Here is a 22,162-nt window from a genome sequence, read left to right on the forward strand (position 1 = left end):
AGAGGTGCATAACCTCTCAATAAATCAATCCTGGTAAGAGAACTGTAGTGTTGCAAGGAAAGATTGGAGAAGCTGAAGAACCCTCTATACGACTCCAGATTGATTTCATCCAGTTACACCCTTGCAGAGGACTGAAGTATGTCCTTCTCATTGTCTGTCTGTTTTCAAAATGGGTGGAAGCCTACCCTACACGCAGGAACAAAAGCATCACTGTAGCTAAACTACTACTGAGGGAACTCATACCACGTTTCGGTTTCCCAGTAACAATTGAATTAGACTGAGGGTCTCATTTTAATAATGAAATAATTAGTCTGATCTGTGAAGCATTCCAAATTGAGCACAGGCTGCACTGTGCATACTGCCCAGAGGCTTCTGGAGTGGTAGAACAACGAATGGCACAATCAAGTCACGATTGGGAAAGATGTATGAATCTACTCAATTGGAATAGCCTGATGCTTTACCTCTTGTTCTGATGGGACTCAGAAGCATCCCAGACAGAAACACAGGCTTGAGTCCCCATGAGATACTCAAGGAAAGAGCAATGAGGCAGGCATGGGTACCAGGACACAAGCTGATAAATATATCTGATGATTTAGTGCTCAACTACGGCAAAGAACTGGCTGGCCAAGTGCTTTCTATCTCTCACCAGGTTGGGGAAGACGCTGTTGCCAGACAATCAACTCCAGCACATGACCTGAATCCTGGTGACTAGGTAGTGATAAAGGAACATACTCGAGAATCTTGTCTAGCACCAACGTGGGGAGAGCCACATCAATTGATATTGGTTACCACCACAGCTGTAAAGTGCAGGGGAATTCCAAACTGGATCCACGCAAGTCATACCTAGATGGTTACAGAACCTGATGAAGTAGAAGCTGAAGTGTGTGCAACTGAGGGGTCTCAAGAAGTTGATCTCGAAGTAGTTGATGAGGAACAACCGAGCACCAGTCAGGATGAATGGATTCCAGTAGTTGACATACCTGCAGAATTTGTGAGAACCAGAGGTCAAACCTATCTAGATAGACAGAGTAATAGCGAGGATGAGTCAGGAATAGAAGAATGTACTCAGACTACAGAAATCCAAGTCAATATTATTTCTGAGGAGGACCAGATAAGGAAATATTGATGTACTCAGACATTTGAAATTCCAGCCAGAACTCCAGAGTCTGAGGAATGAATGATTGGTATTAGGGCAAAAGCTCAGGAAGAAGACAATCAAGAAATCCAAAGACCTGAGCAGGGCCAGATAGGTGTAGAAAAACGTGTTCAGGAGAAAGAAGGCGAGCAAAATAAAAGTCGAAGACAAACACAGCAAAATCCAGAACAAGACCAGATTAGTATCCAGGCAGAAAAAATAAAATTAAGCCCTGGACCAAGTCAGATAGAGAGGAATTCAGAAGTTGATGAAGACCAAGTAGTGCCACAACTGAACGAAAATAAAAGAGCATCTGAAGAAAGTCAAAGCACAGTGCCAGCTAGGAGACTCAGAAAGGGAGATAAGTGGCCTGGTTTTGTAAAAAGAATGAAATTTCGCCTTAAAACAGTAAATGAAGAACCAGAGCAAGTAAATATCAAGCCAAGCTGGACCGTCCACAGAGCAAACCAGAAGGAGAAGTCCACGTTTGAAAAGACTGAATGACAAGTTCAAAGGACCTGAGTGGACTTACGTCATACTTGGAAATTTTGAATATCTAGAACTGAGTGATGACTAACTGATTGATGATCAAACTGATGAAGAAGTGAGACCAACTTGAGAAAATTCACAGGTTAAAGTCTGTGGAGAACTTACAAAGAGGGGATAAAGTCTCCTTAGTCAGAAATGGCTGATTATAATGTTAACGGAAGACCAGAAAGAAATTGTCTACAGACATGTTGTAGAATATGCACATATAGTATATTAATAGTAGTTATTGTATGGTTTGGATTGACATTAGCTATACCTTACCTAATGAGCAAAGAAATGCAGAATAACACTAATACACATGAGCAATTAGATTCACCTAAGAAAATAGATACACGTACACACGAGAAAGCAGTTAGTCTTAAGGAGCATGTAGTAGGTTAGAAGCACCCGATGAGGGAGACTTACATTATAGAAGAGCTAGAAATAGAACTTTTTTAAATGTATTTGCTAATTTGTTAGTACATTATATAGAAGCTAGGGAAATAAGTGATTGCTACGTGTGCATGAAGTTGCACACATCAGTAGCTGAAGGGGTCACTTACCATCACTTATCTTTAACCTGTGGTATTTCATTTAGTATTTTAGCTAGTTTATTCTATAGAACTAGAAAATTGCAGTTTTAATATTCTAATATTGATGTAGTCTTTTCTGAAGTTCCTTTACGTAGAAGTTTGAATCGTATCTCAAGCACTAGAGATTCTACACACATTTTCAGGTAAATATAAAGTTGCATGGGTATGTTATTGTACTGTTTCCCTTTTTCTTACCCTTCCTATGTTTCAATGCTTAAAGAAAGTCTGGTAATATTTTTACATCATCTTGCTTTGATTATATTCTTCCTAATTGAACGAGCTTTGATTGAATTGGTATGGACTCTAACATTTAAGAATTTACATAGATAAAGTGTTTAAGCTTCTCCCGAGTCTGTGGTTAGTTGATGAGCGCAAATGTTTATTTACTGCCTATTATGCTAACACCCTTGATCCCTTAGGATTCTAGGTACCGGTGACTAGGATTGGTAAGTCAATGGTATAGGTCCTAAATGGTTAATTAAATATTCTGACTGAAGTGTAGGTTTACCTGTTCAAAGTGTGTAAGTTTATAGGCCCAGGTGAGTATGGTAAAATGAGCAGGTGAGTCCGCGCTCTATCACTACCCTGCCATCACATTATTTCAAAATGTAAACTGGTCATATTCATCACACAGCCATCAATGTTTTCATACACCATAAATATGTGTGAGGGATTTCCTTTTCAATATCTAGAGTTTACATAAGCAAAACTCTAACCCCTACCTTAGTCTCTAATAAATGCAAAATAATGCATAGGTACACAATAAACATGCCATTAGCACAGTGTCTACCTTCATGAACTCAATATAAAAAAAAAGCTTGTGGGATTACAAAGATTGTCATATCAAACACCACTGATGCTAGAACTAACCCGACCTCCAGAATCCTGTTCTTTTATCATTCAACTGTGACGATGTGGGTGTATTATAATATGACTATGGGGCATTATCGTGGAATACACTTGCAAACTCTATCTTGGGTCCAATCAATGCACTTGCAAACTCTATCTTGGGTTCAATCAGGCTCCTTTGTATCACCTTTGCTCAACCCTGGGTAGCTGGCTGTGGCTTTGAGCAGCAAAACTAGAGCATATTTTTATGAATTTCTGCAGACCTTGATCTTTGATATCTACCTGAGGGTACTGGAGATACAGATCTTTGAAGATATTAATACTTTTAATGCAACCGCAAACAAGCATTGACCAGCAAAACGTCTGTAAGCCTTTCAAAAGTTTGAAAGAGTTAGTTTAACAACTCTGATCCGGCTTGGGTGACTAAATCTGACAAGATAGAGGTCTAGGGGGCCAGAGAGGATACTTTGGGCAGTTACCTGGCCACCAGAATGTTCCAAACTTTACAGGACAACGGTTATTGACTGCAATGGAGTGGTCCTGATGCTAAAGTGTGAAAAGATGCTCAAGGATGCTCCGGTTGTGGTGCAGGCCATGGGGATGACTTTGTGGTCAGTCCTCAGTCAATGAATGTTGTGGGGCAACTGTAGCCACAGAAATTGGTGTCCCTTGAAGTACTCTACATTGCAGTAGTTGGCCAGGGGATTCTGTGCTACTGTTCTCCTTGCACCTTAGTTGGGGTGAAATCCTTCAGTGGGGGTTGATGTCCCTAGTGGTTTATGAATCTGGGCTTTGAAGGCACTTCTGGTTCCAGCGGTCTCAGGTACAACTTTTGACTGGTGGCAGGTAATGGCAAAAGTTCTGCGGTGGATGCCAACTTGCCGGTTTAGGCTTCTTCAGCTCTTGCGTCCATGGAGCTGTTCCGGGGGATCAGCCAACTGATCCTTGGAGTCGCTGTTTTGACTTGGTCTTGGTAATCAACTTTTCCCCGGGTCAGGAGCCATAGGCACATTCCAAACTTTACTAGTCCAAAGTGCAGCAAATGCAGTCCTTCCAGCGGTGTAACCTCTCTCCATGCAGTTTCAAGAGCAGCAGGACAGTCCTTTCTTCAAATCCAAAATTATCTTGCAAACAGGATGCCAGGGGCCATATTTATCCAAGGAAAGTGCACAGAGGTGATCATGCAGTCACTGGCCAATGGGCTACTGTGTCCCCTCCCTTCTAGTGACTTGTTTCCTGCAATGTGTGGCATCTGGCTGTCCCAGAGTGCTCTATTCTAGCCACTCTCAAAATATCAGCACCCTTCATCGCTCATCAGACACTTGATATCCCACCCTAGTGGGCTGGCTACCTGTGGCCTCTTATCCATAGGAAAACTGTTTTCGGGATGGATTTTCCCTCTCTGTCCCTGTCTCAAACTTGTCTGCAAGAACAAAAGAGAGAACAAAAGAAATCCTGCTCGGGAATGTTGTCAGTTACTCAGCAGTCATCAGCCAGGCTAGCTGGAATCCAGTGGCTAAGTGAGCAAAGCTAGCCTGGCTGCTGTCCATCATCCCCTTTGGTTTTGCTTTGTTCGCCCTAAGCTGTCAGGGTATGCCCAGACGTTGGTCCCTTGCTCACTTTGCCACTGGATTCAAGATAGCCTGGCTGATGACAGCTGATTAGCCAGAAACCGGTCCAAGGATGCTTGTTTCCAGTCCAGGGAAGACATGGCTTGGCAGTACGGGCTGGACTGTTCCCATGAGGCACAGGGTCAGACTGATTTGCATATGGCCATGTCAGAACTGGGGTGGTGGAGTGAGCTAAAGAATGATGATGGATTAAACCCAGATAGTTGACTGGGGGTGAGTGCTTACAATTTTCAACACTCCGTCCATCATCCCCTTCGGTTTTGCCACAAACTTTTACTCAGCAAAACAACAATTTAGAAGTATTGCTGATAAGACATGAAAATGTATATGTTTTAACTTACAATATGTGGCTCCCTGTCATAGGGATCCATATGAATTCCTTAGTTGAGACTTACATATAGGGTTAAGGAAGTGGTGGCTTTGCTATTGGTTTTAAATGGCAAAGTCGAACTTGCAGTGTAAACACTGCTCTTACCATCTGTGGTGGGAGGCTGGGACATCGAATGAAGAGATGCCACTTGGTCCTTCTCTCACCCCCATTTTAGGGTCAGCAATACTCCTTGGTTGCCCTTTGTGTTAGTCCTGATGAAGACTCGCATGGCCCAGGTCCAACTCACCTATAGGCCCTTAGACGAGTCGAAACATCGACGCTCCTTCTTTTAAACCTGGATTCTGTGACACTTTTTCATGTGCAAATAATCTTTGGAAGCTATGTTCTCCCTTTATTGAAAAATGTGTATAGAACTTATACTCAAGGCCAGGTTACTGTAGGACGGTGAACTGTGGAACCGATCCTGTGTATAAGAAATGTGCGAATAATTTTATGTCCCTGTCTGAACTTTCCCTTCTAATCACCTGATACTTTCCTTATTCCTTGCACGCTCTCTTTGGGCAACTGTAAAAGCTTCTATTTATGAGATAGTTTTTTGGAAATACAATGAATGAAAATTGTCCCTGATTTTGTAATTATCGCTGTTGCACTTTGTTCTTGTGTAAATGTGGTACATTTATTGATTAGGGTTGATCTGAGAGACATACCCCTTAATAATGTGGAAATATTGATTGTTTACTGATTAATTCAGTTTAATGAAAGAAAGGGTCACAGACCACTGTTTTTCAATATCATATTATACCCAGGTCTATGACTATGACTTTCTTGGGCCACCCCATTTTTTTAATGGTTGCCGTGCTGCTGGTGGCGGTGTCCTTTAAAGGTTGCTGACTGGCGTGTATGTTCTGCATGATGTTTATATCCTGCTCATGTACTGGGAGTCTGGGCAGCGGCACTCACCATCCTATGATCCTGGGCTGGTCGCTTGTTCTTCCTTTGCCTGACGTAGTTGAAGATGTCTGTCTGTGGGGTATGGTGGTGCTCATATGTTGCGCTCTGATGCCCAATTTCTCCGGTCTAGTTCGCGCTATATGGAGCTCTACAGTGAAGGTGGTTTTGTGACGGCCTCAATTCCTATGGTGGTTGTGCTCCTGCTCCTTTCTGGGGTCCTGTGCCCTTGAGTCCTGGTGTTCAGCCGTGCAGGCGTGTGGATAGTGGGATGGGTCATTTCGGGGGGAGAGGGTGTGGCCTTAATGCTGGTGCAGTCGGCTTTGGAGCTGGTGGGCTGGGTTCGAGCCTCTCCAGTGACAGCTCGGACAACCTGTGATTCTGGGCTCTTTGCCTATTCTCCCCATGCGATTACTGCTCCCGTGGTGTCCTCACACGCTCTCCCTGAGGCACTTCCATCTTGTGGCGTATTGTCTGTGTTTCTGGGTGGTCTCTTTCTGTCCCAACTTGGTTTGGGGTGTTTACGTGTTGTCACTGTGGGCCTGCGGCCTTGCCACCCTGGGGGCACCTGTTCTCGTCTGTTGTCAGCGGTTAGGCATTGTCGGACCTGGTTGCTGCCTAGCTGTGGGCACGCCTGGCATTTCCTGTCTCTGTGCTTGGGTGGGGTGCTGGGGTCTGCGGCTTGCGGCTTTGTGTCCCCTCTTTGCTGTTCCTAGCACGTGGGGTGTGTGGGTTTGTTCTTTCTTGCACCTTGTGGTGTCTGTGACACCCGTTCTGGTCGGACTTGACTTCTGCTGTCTGTTCGGTGGTTTTGCCATTCTCTGTGTCCAGTGCTCTTGATAGAGTTTTTATGTGGCGGTGCTTCATGTTTGCTGCTCCGGCATGCTACGCCTCCAGTGCCAGTCTGCTTCTGCTTTGCCTTCTTTACTGTGATCCACTGCAGGCCTTGCCTCGGTTCTGTGGTTGGCTACAAGTTTTGTTTTCTTTTGCGCTGTGGGGAGGGGCGTTGGATTTCTCCCCTGCTGTGCTGTGCTACCCTGTACAGTTGCTTCCTGTGTTGTCCTGGGTGCTGGCTTCTTCCCCGCTGCCTTGGGTAGTGTTCCTTAGGTTTCCTGGTCTAACTGGTTCCCGGCAGCCATGCTCGGGAGTCCATTGACTTCTTCCTCCCTGGAGGTGCCTAGCGTTGTGGGGGCGTCTGGTGTTGCCTGCACGTCCTCGGCTGCTTGGTGCCATTTCGGTCTCATAGGTTGGTTCTCGGTTCTCTTCGAGGACCTGGTGCTCTGGTCCCCTCTCCTATGGATTGGCTCGAGGGTCTGTGCAGTGTCTTGGGGGCTCTCCTGGCCAGCTGTGTCTGGTTGCTTGTCCACTGTTTGGGGGCCTGGTTGATATGTGGATAAGGGCCCACCTTGGTGTCCTGGTGTTCTGGGCATCTTGGTCTTGTGGCTTTCTTGCATGCTCTGATTGGAGTTCACTCTGTGGCCTTGCCTCCCGGCGGGCACCTGCTCTCTTCTGCTGGGCCCCTATTGGCTCTGGTCTCCTCTAGGCTCTGTTCCCTGTCTGGCCATCCGCCTGGGTGCCTTGTGCAGTGATTTTGTTGGTTCGCTCCTGGTCTTTCCTGCTGTCTGTGTGGTTGTGCCTGGTCATACTTGGTTGCCACATTGGGGTGCCTGTTTCTGTGGTCTGGGCATCCCTCCTTGGGTGTCCTTCGGGGTCTGCCCTGTGTTGCTGGTTGGTTCTTTCCGGTGTTGGGATGCGGCCTTTCCCCCTGTCTGCTCCTTTTCTCATTTGCTTGCAGGCGTTGTGTGGGTTCGGGCCTGATTGGCTCTGGGGGCGGTGTGAGGGCTTTCCCTGTTTCTGGGAGGTCCTCCTCCCTTGGCCTTCTTGGGGGCCTGTTACTTCCCACCCAGTTTGCCTGTGCCTGTGTACGGGCCAGCCTGAGATTCCTGGTGCAGGGTGCTTCGGCTGCCTTCCCCTTGTGTAGTTGCCAGCCCGGGGCTGTTCTCCGATTGCCCTGGTGTGCCGATTTGGCGGAGGGGTTCTGCTTGGCCTCTGCCCATGCCGCCTGCTTTTTTCTTCCTGTGTCACCCGCTGGGCTGATGCCTTGTTGGGTTTTCGGTCTTGTGTGGTCCGGTGGTTCTGTGCCGGGGTCTCTGCTGCCCTTCCTGGCCTTTGTCTGGGCTCTGTTTTGGGCCTTCTCGGGTTGCGGGTTGGGCTGCCAGGTCCTTCTGCTTGGGTGGCTTGCTTGGCTTCAGTCCTGGCTTCCGAGCTGCTTTGCCCTCTCTTGCCTTCATTCTGCCCTGGCTGTTTCTCCTGTTCCGGTCCTCCCTCAGCTTGTTCCACGGTGTTTGGGTGCCTGTGTGGTTTGCTTGGCTTTTGCCCTGACGTCTGTAGCCTCTGTGGCTTGGGTGGTTGTTGGGGGTTCTTCCCTCTGCCCGGTGGTTTGGGGTTTCGGCATTGTTGCTGTTTGCCCTGTTTAAGGTTTCCCTATGGTTGGCCGGGTACTCTGTTTCCTGTTGCTCTGGTCGGTTCCCTCCTTGTTGTCACCCTCGGTTTTCCTTGGTCCCGGTTTCTGATTATTGGTTATTTTTTCCAAGCTGGCCTGTTCTGGCTTGCTGGCCGGTTGGGCCGCTGGGGGTCGTCTTCTTTGTGTGGCCTCCTAGCCGTTGTTTTGTTGTAGGCAGCCTGTGTTGGTGTTTTTGTTTGGTGTGTTCCCCCTTCTTTGATTGGGGGGGCTCCTGGTTTGTGCTGACAGCCCTCTATGGGTTGTTCTCGTCTTTGTATTGGTCATCTCCCGTTTGTTTCGGTGGGTGCCTCCCTGCGCCAGTGGTTTGCTTTCCTGTCTGGATGCTCGGCCTGTTTGCCTCAGTTCTCCCTTTTGCTTCCCTCGTGTTGCTGCCTTTGGTGTGGTTTCCTGGGTGTCTTTGGGGTTTGGAAGGCCAGGTTTTCTGCTTTGGTATTCTCCACTATGTTAATGAATGGGACGGGGACATAAGGGACCTTGGTGTTATGCTCATCATTACTCCGGGTCCAGTTGTCCTCGTCTCATTCCTATGCCCCTCCTTCCCAGACAGCCGTCCTTCCTGTAGCGGAGCATGGTTGTTCAGGCGGTATGCTGGGTAAGTACTGCTTATGTACTCCCAGTGGGAGGGGCTAGGGTAGGTTCCCAGTATTCCCCTTTTCTTTTTTCTGTTCGGAGATGATTATCTCCACTATGTTAATGAATAGAACGAGGACAACGGGACCCGGAGTAATGAAGATTACTGGTAAGTAATAGAGATTGCACAGCTTTACTGCTAGCTATAAAAAGAAGTCTCTAGTGCAGATTCTTTTCATGAGCATATCATTGATTTGTTAACAGAAGTTCATTTATTTTTTACAGAAGCAGGGCCTCAACTTGTGCTCACTCTATGGGCATATTATCTAGGAAGTGGCAGTAAAAGGCATTAGCCTCCTTGGCTTAATGCCTCTCATCGCCACTTTGGACACGCCAAGCTGCACCATATTGGCAAGGATATGGTGAAGCCTGGCATTTCCCCCTGCGATGATGCTAAGTCTCATGACTTAACGCCAACGCAGGCACCCTTGCACCGGAGTGCAAGGGAGTCTGTGTGCAGGGGAGGTTTGTTTATGAATTGAATTGAATTGAATGAAGATTTATAATGCGCAAGAACAATAACCCGCAGGTATCAAGGCGCCTAACAAAAGATCAGAGTAAGATCAGAGAATGAGACAGAAAACCTTACATATATGCTTGCCGAAAGAGAAGAGTTTTTAAAGCAGTGCGGAAGTTCTGTAAAGACGGGAGAGATCTCAGGTCCAGGGGAAGGTCATTCCACCACTTAGGGGCTAGAGTGGAGAAGGCTCTGCCACCCCATCTGGCTCTTCGTACACGGGGGGCTGTCAGACGCAGTTTCCCAGAGGAACGCAGGTTCCTTCCGGGGACATAGTGGGAAATGATGGACCCAATTCCAGTGTCGCTATTTTTGGCGATGGCTCTGTAGGTCATGCATAGAACTTTAAACCGGATTCGATGTTCCACCGGCAGCCAATGCAGCGTTTTCCTGGCTGCAGTGGCTGAAGAGCGTCTGGGAATATCCAGAACAAATCTGGCTATGGCGTTTTGGACTACCTGTAAGCGCTGCAGGTGGCTCTTGTTAAGCCCAGCATACAGTGCATTACAGTAGTCCAAACGCGAACCGATGAGTGCAACGGCTATATGTTTTCTTGCCTGCAAGGAGAGATATTTCCTGATCCTTCGTAGGGTGTGAATCAAACCCCAGCAGGTGGAGACGGTTCTGCTCACCTGGCTGCCCAAATCAAGGGCAGGGTCTATCAACACCCCGAGATTCTTGGCAGATGTTGTAGGGGAAGGGCATGTTCCTAGTGAGTCAGGCCACCAGATGGCTGACCAGATGTTTTCTTTCCCCCCAAACACCATCACCTCAGTCTTCTCCCCATTCAGTTTAAGAGAGTTCTGAATCATCCAATGACCAACCGCCTCCATACAAGATCTAAACTTGGAGGCGATTAGTACATCTGAATGGGGGAGAGAGATGAGGATTTGGGTGTCGTCTGCGTAAGAGACTACCTCCATCCCGAAAGATCTTATTAATTTGGCTAGTGGGGTCACATAGATATTGAAAAGGGTCGGGCTGAGTGCTGACCCTTGAGGGACCCCACATAGCACTGGTCGGGATGGAGATAGGAACTCCCCCAGCTTGACTCTTTGTTCCCTCCCCGTGAGGAAAGAGGTCAAAAGATCCAGAGCTGTGTTCTTCACCCCCACCTCCCTCAGCCGAGATGTAAGTACTGAGGGGGAGAGGGTATCGAAAGCCGCAGTTAGATCAAGCAGGACCAGGAGAGAGGTCTGGCCCTCATCTACTGTCGTGCGAATCTTATCGAGCACGATGGTGAGGGCTGACTCGGTGCTGAATTCTCTGTACAGGAAGGTGTCCCTTCCTGTACATAAACAAACCTAAAATGCCATTTTGTAACTAACATGTGTGCTGCTTCATGCAGCACACATGTAAGTTACAAAATGGCATTTAAAAAAAAGGTTTGTTTATGTACAGGAAGGGACTTATTCCTGTACATAAACAGACCCTGGCATTTTGCTTTTTCCATGTGTGCTGCACAAGGCAGCACACATGGAAAAGGCAAAAACGAGGAGAAATAAAGCATTTCTCCTCATTTCGCCACCTTAAGACCAGGATTTTCCTGGTCTTAAGTTCGGCGCTGCCACCTATTATAGCCTCTCTTGATAATAGGTGGCAGCGTGGAAGTGAATGGGTGTTTCGGTGGTACGCCCACTGCAACACCCACTGCACGCCCCTTTCACGTTTTAGCGTGAAATGGGCCCTATTATCAAGGCAGCGTTAAGCCACTTAACATGGCTTTTAGCCACGTTATGTGGTTTACTGCTGCCTTGGTAATAGGGCGCTGGCCCTATCGCCATCACAATGTCACAAAAAGTGACATTGTGTTGGCGATAAGGGCTTGGTAATATGCCCCTTTGCGTTGTGGACTAAATGCACTCATTACCATCTCCGTCATTGTCATGTTTCCTGGCGGTAGTCTTTCGGTCACCTGGGTAGAACAGAAATGAAGGATTTTATGTGAAGTTAATAAATGCTTTGAATCTTTCTAGTTACATTGCATTCATAGTAATCATATTCTTTCAGCTGCTTTAGTATCGATTCAATTAGTATATTGTTATACTATTTCTGATCCATTTCCATTTGTCTGATTTTGTGCAGTTTTCAAACTAAAACTCAGTAAATTCCTACAAGACAGTCATTTCCTTACCATAACTAACTGTCATTCGTCAGACTGTGATGGCCAGGGACCTGAAGACCTCACTACGTTGCTGACTCTGAAAGCTTTCATTCCTTGGTTCTCTTTACTATGAAACATTTCATTCCCACTTCTCTCTTTCAGTGCTATCGGTTTTACAGTAAAGCACTCTAATTGCTCTGGGTAATAGGCTGCACTGGACCAAATTACTAAATAAACAAATATATTTCATTTCATTTCAAATCTTAATTTCTGTTAATTCCAACCATAAAAGATACAAATACAATTAACATTAAAATACATTCTTAATAAATCCAATAGTTTCACAGCAACGTAGTGGGACAATTTGATCCGTGGTAATTGCATGATCCAATTCAAAATCGCCAATAAAACCTATCTACATCAATAAATATTAAAAAAAATACATGTAAAAAGCCGGGCTTTCTTTTCATATAAAATCATGACCTATTCCAACATACAATTATTATACTGAGTATTTGATCATTTTAATTTTACAACTAAATAACAAAACAGTATTTTTGGCAACGGAGGAGAACACAATTCATCAATGAGGCAACCATTTTTCAAAGTGCGAGTGCAGAATATTTCACAATTTGAGACCATTAGTCCCCTAGAGACTAACTTTTAAGGATGTATGTCAGTACAACGCGATCTTTTAGATCGCGGTACTTGACAACGCGGGCATTACAACGCAAGTCGTTACAACGACTTGCGTTGGAGGTCGCGGATTTTGGAATATTATAATTTTATATTCCAACACCAGTGCACGTAACAGTAGGGAAGGTGTTGGAATATAAAATTACAACATTCCTTGTCGACCAGCGCCATCCAGCGCAAGTCGTAGTAACAACTTGAGTTGTAATGGCATCGTTGTAAAGGCACTGCGGTGTAAACACCGCGTTGTAAACGATGTTTACCCATTTTAATATACGTTCTGCACTGCATCTTTGCAATGCCTAATGTTCACGTTTTTGCAGAGTAGTCTTATTTATTTTTTCGTAGCCGCATCATATGCAGAGCAAAAGAACAATATGTGTAGGTCATTTTCTACAGCCATTTTTGCACATAAGGTGCACTGATCACAGCTATTATCATCATGGCTCCATTATTTAGCTACCAAACCCCGCACCTAAATTTCAAATGCAGGGATTTCGCTATTTGGGGGCGCAACTCATCTAAAAACGATTCAAACTGTGCAGTATTTTTAAAAGCTAGAAATCTTAATGTGAGAGACCCCACAGAGATACCATGCAGAGATATCATTAATGTGTGAACAAAATAATAGTTTTAATTGTTTTTTACAGGCCGGAGTTAATTGGAGGGGATTCTCCAAATAAGGGGAAATGCCCAATTTAGTCATCCATACTGCTACATGTTTAAACCAGGGGATCTCCTTACACTGATCAAAATTCATGATCTCTTCTAGACCCTCTCTATAATGAAGGAGCTATGGTGTTGACCAAATCCTCACCCAAAATAAGAAGGGTCTTAATAATGCATGATGGTCGGTCCATTTAAAATTTAAGGTCCATGATCACTGGGATTAGAGGTGCTCTAGTAGGAATGAGGTTATTTTCTCACTTTTCAAAAGTGTTTTTGCAAAAAGACTCCCATATTTCCGCTCCATATAGGGAGACTGATTGTGCTTTGTGTTTAAAGACATTCAGTGCGGGGGAACCAGCTTTTGATGTACTAGCACAATGTTTTTTTTTTTAATTGGCGATGAGTTTTGGGGCAAAATTAGTTTATGCTTTTCCATTTGCGTCTTCCAAGATAGTTTGGTATGCAGTGTTATACCTAGATAGTTCAAACTTTGCACGTATTCTAGTTTTTGATCTTTTAATACTAGATTATTTTAAAAAGATTTATGAGGGTTTATAGACATGTATTTTGTTTTGCCGGAATTGATTTCAAGGGCTTTCATAGTACAGTATACACAAAAGGAATCCACAAGTCATTGCATTCCCTTTGGGGCTTGCGAGATTAAGATGGTATCGTCTGCAAACAATAATGCTGGTATTACTCCCCCCCCCCAACTTGGGAGAGTTGGTTTTGCAAGTTCCCAGGTATTTTAGAATATCGTTTACATAAAGTGAGAAGAGTGTGGGTGCCAATACGCACCCCTGGAGCACTCCTCTACTAACTGGTATTGCCATAGTTAATTCTCCCCTTGGACCCCATCTTACTTTGGCAAAACTCCCTTCATGGAGCCTAATTAACTGTACAAGTAGTTCAACCGGCACCCCTAAACAATTTTACGTATTGCACAATAAGTGCCTGGGTACCAGATCGAACGCTGCCTTTAAATCTACAAAGGCAATATATAAACTGCCTTTCTTTACGTTCTAGTATTTCCAGCAAATACATTGAAACCTAAAATCTTGATCGACTGTGCTGGTTTTAATTCTAAACCCAGCCTGATATTTTTACATAAAATTGGTCTTCTCTATCCACTCAGTTAATCTATTTAAAATATGCTTGGCAAAAACTTTTGGGAAAATATTGATTAAACTGATGGGGCGATAATTTGCAGGATCATGTCGATTAACCTTTTTAAATATTGTCACAATCTCTGCCCCTTTCCACGTTTCAGGTATTGGTGTACCTGTAACTATTGAATTGTATAGAAAATGTTTGTATGGTCCCCAAACCTCTGAGTCGTGTTTCAATAGATCTCCTGGTACTTTATCAGGCCCCGGGGCTTTCCCTTGTTTAATGCCCTCAATTGCCTTATTTGTTTCATCCAGGCCAAACTGCATATTGGCAGCCTTTGCGTCCAGCTCTAAGTCTTTAGTTAAGACTAATTGGTCCCAGTTTGTGTCTGAGTATAGCCTAGAAAAATGTTCTACCCTTGTATTCTCATCTAGGAACAGGTCTTTATTAGACCTGCCCATTTTATTCCCTTTCGCTAATATTCCCTTTCGCTTCATTCTCTTGGCTGCATTTATTAATTCCGTCCAATTATCTCCCATTCTTTTTCCGCTTTTGTGAGTAATCTTTTATAATTATGTCTCTTTTCCCTTACTATAAATATGTTGTTATTTTTAATTGCTTGAATTAATTCTGTCTTAGCTGCCTGACAGTCTTTATTGTACTAAGGAATACCCATCTTGATGTGCCCAATAACATCTGCAGTCCTTTCTTTAGATTAATATCAGAGCTAGGGCATTTATCAAATTGTTGTGTAGGTCCAACACTGGGATTTTCTCAACTGGTAACTCTAGGAAGGGTATAATTGTCTCAGCAAAGGTGCGATAAATGTTGGTCATAGATCGAATATTATCTAAACTGTTTGGCCACTTTACAGCTCGCCTATTATTGCTTATTAGAAGCACATCCTCAGTGGTACTATTTTCTCTTTCACCCACTGCGATAGATACAAAAGGTTCTGGTATTACCGTAAGCTTTAGAGGACGATGATCACTCTCAAATCTGGAATCAATTTTTAAATCTACAACATATGACAAGAACTCTACAGAAACCAATATGTAGTCAATATTGCTCCGCGAGCTGCCTCAACAAAATGTATGTGCATTTGGCCTGTCCGAAGGTAAGCGCCGGTACACGCTCTCAAGTCATGACTCATCGTAAACTTCAAATTTTGGGCCGCCGCACTTTACCTCCCTATGACTTTCTAAAACCGGGATATTATTTGCCATATCTTGTTCATTGAAGAGCTTGTAAAAACCTGTTAAAATCACCACCTACAATATTCCTCGATTTAGGAACTAAGCCATCTAAAAAGGAATCCAACTGCTCTATTACTAGTGATTCTTTGTTGGTACGACTTGGTCTATTCTAGACATTAAATAAATACAAGCCTTCGCCATCCCTAGTAACCATTTTAAACCCATCAGATCACATGAAAGTATATACAATGGAACAATATCAATTTTGAGTGTAATTCGGATCCATATTACCAGACCCCCTGATGTTCTGCCCCTTAGTGATGGCTTAGCGTCCACACTGAAAGTCTTAAAACCAATTCTATGGGGGTTTCCAGTAATCAAGTTTCCTGTAGGAGAATAATATCACTCTGCTCAATATATTCATTCCATATCATATCAGTTAGATTCCTATTTAGCCCTGCTATGTTCCACGAGGTGAGCTGCACTTCCAAATTCTTACACAGTTCTATGGCTGAATGTTGCCTAGCTCCCATATTTTCATTTAATTGTATTACATTTTATTATCCGTATTATAGTACTGATATGGCTTTAAGTTGGAAACCTGTGACATCAATTCAGGCTCAGTTTCCCTCTGTCTTGGTGACTCATTTGCCCTGACTATTTGAACACTCTGTATATCGATGCGCTGTCCAGGTACTCCAAGGGGATTTAACTGGGTCACTGCACAGTTATTCACATTATGTAGTCAGTCTTGATCATATAAAGACAGGAGTCCTTCAAATCTATTTACAAATAGAGGAGTGCCCACATTATTAGTACGGTTCCCTATAAATGGTCAATAAAAGTAGCCCAATGGGAGGGTACCAATGCAAGTGTTTTTAAGTGAGCTCTCCTACTGGACATTTAATATATTCCTAACCAGGTGGGGGTGTCTAAAATAATAACCACACAATCTCTTCTTATATTCTTTGATGATTCACCCAGCCACCCTACTCTACGAACCATAAGAATAACTTCAATGTTTAGTGGACCGAAACTTTTAAATTTTGATAGCCAGTGCACTACTTTATTCCATAGGTTAACCCAAGATTCCTTCTGCTCTCTTCTTAAGTCAGGCACTCCAGCTAACACCAATACATATGGACATGATGCTGGGGGTAATTGTATAACCTCCTTATTAGGTATTAAGTCTGTACCTTTTGGACTGTATTATACTGTATTAACAGGATGACTGCTTAATCTACCAGGGGATATTTGAACCTGCGATCTATTTATCAGGCTCTTTCTTGTTCCAGCTATAGCCCGCAGCCTGCCCTCAATATGCCCTACTTTACGATATTCCAAATTATTAGGTTTAAATAGAGGTGCATCTCTGGGCAAATTACCTCTCCTGCGTGTTCCATCTTTATCATTGGTGACCCAACCCTCCAATTGTGGTTGCATTTGTAAATACGTCTGTACTTGGTGGCCTTCATCCTGAGTATCCATGCAATTAACGCCATCACTCAACCTCGAGTGCCCTAATATAGTATTCACTTGCTCCCTTTTTTTCTCTAGCAAGTTTAAAATCGCACTCATACGCTCCTCCAACTGACTTAACCTTTCCTTAAGCTCAGATTCTAGGGACATTTTTATTGTGTGCTCTACCCTTCCCACTATTTCCTCTTTCTGTAAGGTATATGGAGCACAATCTGGTTCTGTCTGTTTACTAACTGAATTTTTACATAGCGTTCATGCTTCAACATAATTTAATCTTTTCGCTTTAGTTGGCCCCCACCTTTCATCTCCTTAGGATTCCTCACAACAGGTTTTTCATTCTTGTGTACCAGCTGTTCTTGCCCCTTTTTCCCTACAATCAGACTTTGCTTCCGTAGCCTCGACGTTATACCAGGACTAGATGAGCTACTCTTCACCTCTAACGGTACTTGGGGGAAATTATAGGAGTATTTGACAGTCGTGAATCATTTTGGACCGTTAATAGAGGGCTCAACGGAATTGTTTGCATGTTGTCTATAGGTTTAGTGGAAAGCAATAACCTATTTATCGAGGAATTAGTAGGGTCAAGAGATAAACGCCTTTCTGCTAGTTGAATTTCATGATTCAATAGAGATTCTGCTCTTATAATAAAGATGTCTAATGTGGCAGCGGGCCATTACAATTACTTATACTTTTGTCCGTAGCTCTCAACTTACAAAGGCAAAGAGGCATAGTAGTTAAGGGCCAGGAAGAGGTATAAGTAAGAAAACAGTCTATTTAACAGTTACTGAAGCCCTTGCCCTCTAAGCTGGTTTTAACATGACTAATTGGGCTTACCCCACAGACGTCAATGTTCAAACGTTAGAGGGGTGGCCAAGTCCAGTCTCAGCCAGTCTCTGATGGGCGCTGCGGGAGCCCTGAAGTGGTTTTAAGGTGCCTCCTGGGGCTTGGTGTTTGCGTAGTTTAAGGGCGCCGCAGGGGGACTCTGGGAAATAGAGTCCACACACCTGCGACTTCCCCGGCAGAGAGGGTGGCCACAACATCAACGGTGCAGTCCCCACGGACTGTTCAAAGAGGCAGGTGAGTTCCAAAAACACCCACGGCAAAGATTGAAGAAGGGGAAGTATTTTTCTGACATAATCACGTTTCTGAAATTCAATGTACATTCGGTAGTTATGGCTGAAATTGTTTCTTTTGGACGATTAAAGATGTGAAAGTAGGAGAATAAATGGTGAACTGAAAATGATAAAAATTTCAGGATTTCAGGTTAGCAAGAGGAGAGTAGAAATTATATTTACAAGAAAATATGTCAGTTTGAGAACTATTTGGTGTATTTAAGCATTAAAACATCCTATGATAGAGTGACTGAAATGTGGATAATTGAGTAAGAATTTTTTGGTAATTTGGGATACTCATTTCTACACATGTTCCCAAATGCTAGAAAGCGACGTGAACCAATGGCTAAGTTTCTGGCTCTTAAAAAAGGCGACCCAATTTCTAATTCAATATTATGCCGTGATCAAATTCTGCGATCCTAGGAAAGCCCTTGTATCACTGTGCTTCCCTTTCCTTAACTGTCAGACATACGAATGCTTAAAACTACTCTAGCAACAAGAAGTAAAGCATGTATGCTGATGGGTGTTACACCTCAAACTTGTAAAAAGAACCTCTTTCTCCTTTTGAGGAGATAAAACTATTCCTTCATTGCTGGTCCTTCTGTTCTTTCTCACATTTCCTTTTTGGAACAGTGGCGTACTCAGTGTGCCATTGACCTTAGTGCAAGGAAGAAAATGGACACGCCAGCTGCTTTTCGAATTGTACAATACGGCAATAATCAAGGTTTGGTGAGCCACTAAAGCCTCTGGGCTTCGGTGCCACTGCACTTGCTGCACCAATTGGAGCTATACCACTGATTTGGGAGTCCTTGGTTTAGGAAACACTTCACTGGTATACATACGTTTTCAGTCCATGGCTCATATCATGAACAGCTGTTTTAAGCTATCTGTCTATAGGGACGCCAATAAAGTACAGTGTTTGCCTGTAGGTAGTTTCAGTCAATAAATATTGACTCAGATTAGGGCTAAAAAAGAGCTCCCATAAAGAAGGGTTTGCAGCCCACCCCGGCTTTGCATATTTCCGGTATGATGATGGCCCTCTGATGAAGCATGCCACCCATTGGGTGGGTGAGATCTTTTCCTCAATAAACAATTCCTTGTCTTTAGGGATATATTTAGAGTATGTTTGGGTTCCTAGAGTACCTATATTTGGCGGTGTTAAAAATTCTTTGTAGCTGCACAGATTTTTAAGACCTATTTCATGCCTCTGGCATTTTGCAATTTTGAAATAAAAAAAGACGAGTGCTGTTCCAAATCAGAATTTATCAAATTGATGCTTTACAACCGTAGAGTTTTAAAAGAAAAAATTGTAAATAGTGCATTTATTTAACTAAAATCCTACGAGTAAACACATAAATCCAAGCTTCACAATGTTGTGCTTTCTTATGTCTCACTTAATCAATAGAGTTCACTTAAATGGATCTTCAAGAAAATTTGCAGATTTCCAGGGAGACATTTCAATATTACCTTGTGTTTTATAAAGTACTCACCATTCACCCACCTTGTTTCTGAGTACACATTGCCCAATTGTCAGTTCTAAAATGACCTCAGAAGGATAAAAGGCTGAGTGTACCTTCCCAGGATTAGAACTCATAACCTATGTATCATCGCCTTTGTCCAAGTGAACAATCAGCTCACTGCGCCTTCTTCCTGGCTTGCACTAAATAGAAATTTCTAGAACTGTATTTGAATTACATATTTCAGTTTGTCCTGTTTTGCAGCTGGGGTGGAATTATTCATGTCATTTTTGTACAGTAAGTAACTCAATCAGGAAGGAGACTGCATAATTATTGTACTTAGTAAGATTTTGCGGGAGTGAAATTTAAAGGATTCTAAATTCAGTCCTTAAAAATCCAGCATCACATCCAGATTTTGATGGTCACTCCACAAAAATCTGTATGTTCCGGTAATTTACAGAGGTCTTTATCGCATGGTGAATTTTAGACAGTTTGGGTATCCAAAATATATCTGGGGGAAATGCAAAGTTTCAGTCTTTATCGCACCTTGTAATGACAGGATGTGGTAAACTTCACACCACTTGTAATAGCGATGTCTGCCCAAACAAGTGTTAGCACATTAATTATTATTTCAGGAAAAGCACAATGGTAGGTTCAAAACCGATAAATACATTAAGGCATATCCAAAAAAAAGTGCTGCGTTATAAATTATTTGATATATTAAATAATGTGTTTGCTCTTAAAACGGAATGATTTTACTGCATTTTAAGAGCTTTGAATCGGAAGAGATGCCTTTTCCTACTTTTTCAGTACAATTCTGTGCGAATGTTTGCAGGAAAGCCAGACAGTTTAACGATTATGCATTTTCTCTCCTGTCAAGCCAGGAAGCTTCTCTGATTAAAGTTCCATCTTTTTATGTCTTTTATACAGAAAGTTCTTTACAGTATAGACATGCGGATTGGCAGTAGTGTTTGGATCTGATTGTCACATGCCACAAAATGTGTTTAATCTGGACAATATTTGAAAGAAAACTAGGCATAAACGACAATGAAAAAATACATAATGTAACCTTTTTCAAGACATTTGGGGAAAAGTTTGATAAGAGGAACATGGGAAATTGCATTAGCCTGTTCTTTTTTTTTTTGAAGGGATGTGGCTAGAAAACATTGATGTTTCCGTTATGATATCTGGTTCAATCTGGCTTTTTGGTGACTGGATCCTAAATAATATCAGCGTGATGAGCGACATATAGTTCCATTAGGATGTGGCAGAGCAGATCATCTTAGGAGTGCTTAGAATTCTTCTGACAACTGGGAAAATCAAATCTTATTTATCATTAAATTTCAGACATGTATTGATAAAGGCAGTACAAGTTGAACTGTATTTCTTTAGGTTCCTTTCTCCCTCTAGAAGAACTTTTCTTTTTAGTGCAGCAGCATGAGAAGTCTCAGATTCATAATTTCCCTCATTATGGTGATTTTGACATATGACTATTATCGTCCTTTGTGAACCTGGGGGCATATTATCAAGGGGGTTTATCTCCGCTTTTTTGGCTTTAAAAGCCAAGAAAGCGGAGATAAAATTATCTCCCTATTACCTAGCTGCCGCTAACACCAGTTAGCGACAGCTAGTAGGAGATAGCGACCATCTTGGGCCCCACTTTGCATGTCAGTGATATTTATCACTAATGAGATGCAAAGTGGGCGTGCCAAGATGTTAGAGACTGAAAACAGTCGCTAACATCGCTATCTCCTATTACCAACTTTTGGAGATATTCGCGCTAAGCGGGAATATCTCCAAAAGCTAACACCTGCCCTGAGCAGTTCTTAGCCATGTTATCCAATGGGAGGTGGATAACATGGCTAAGAGCATTAGCTTGGTAATGCATGAATACCGCTGACTTTTCAGCGATATTCATGCTTTGCGGCGATTTTTACCGCATTTGCGTTAAACCTTGGTAATACCAAGGTTTATTTGCGGTACAAATCGCCGCAGCGCTGCGGTAATTTTTTGTCTCTAACCAAGCAATAGCGATAATTATCGCTATTGCTTGGTAATATGCCCCCTGGTTCTTATAATTAATTTGGCTTGCTTACAACTATGTTCTTCTTTTGTTTACCTGGTTGAAATATTCAAAATGTTCATGTAACTAGCAGTTTAACTGAGTAGTGCGTTACAGACACATACTTTCTCTTAAGGTCAAACAGTGTAATCTGTGCCATTCCAGCTACCCGGAATTACTATTACTGTTACAGGTCCAGCATGATTTCTGTGCATTTTAGCAGCTACTCTATACATAGCAGTAGCTATTGTTAAAGCAATAAACACTGAGCAATACAATTTGGGTTATTAATATGAGAGTGGTTGTTAGCGCTGTCAGCCTTAGTGTGTTCTTCCCCCAAACAACTATTTTAATTAATTATACTTTGATGGCCTTAGAACTTTGTGAACTTCCAACCAGTTCTAAAGTGCTTGCGTTCACTCCCTAAAACATGATAAATTTGCTTACACTGGATTGGCATATTTAATTTACTTGTAAGTCACTAGTAAAGTGGTATGCCATATACCCAGGGCTAGTAAATAAAATGCTACTAGTGGGCCTGCAGCACTTATTGTGCTGTATTCTGCCATCCACTTAATTAGTCCCTTAAAACAA

This window comes from Lissotriton vulgaris, chromosome 3_1, assembly GCF_964263255.1.
Source record: "Lissotriton vulgaris chromosome 3_1, aLisVul1.2, whole genome shotgun sequence".
NCBI lineage: Eukaryota > Metazoa > Chordata > Amphibia > Caudata > Salamandridae > Lissotriton > Lissotriton vulgaris.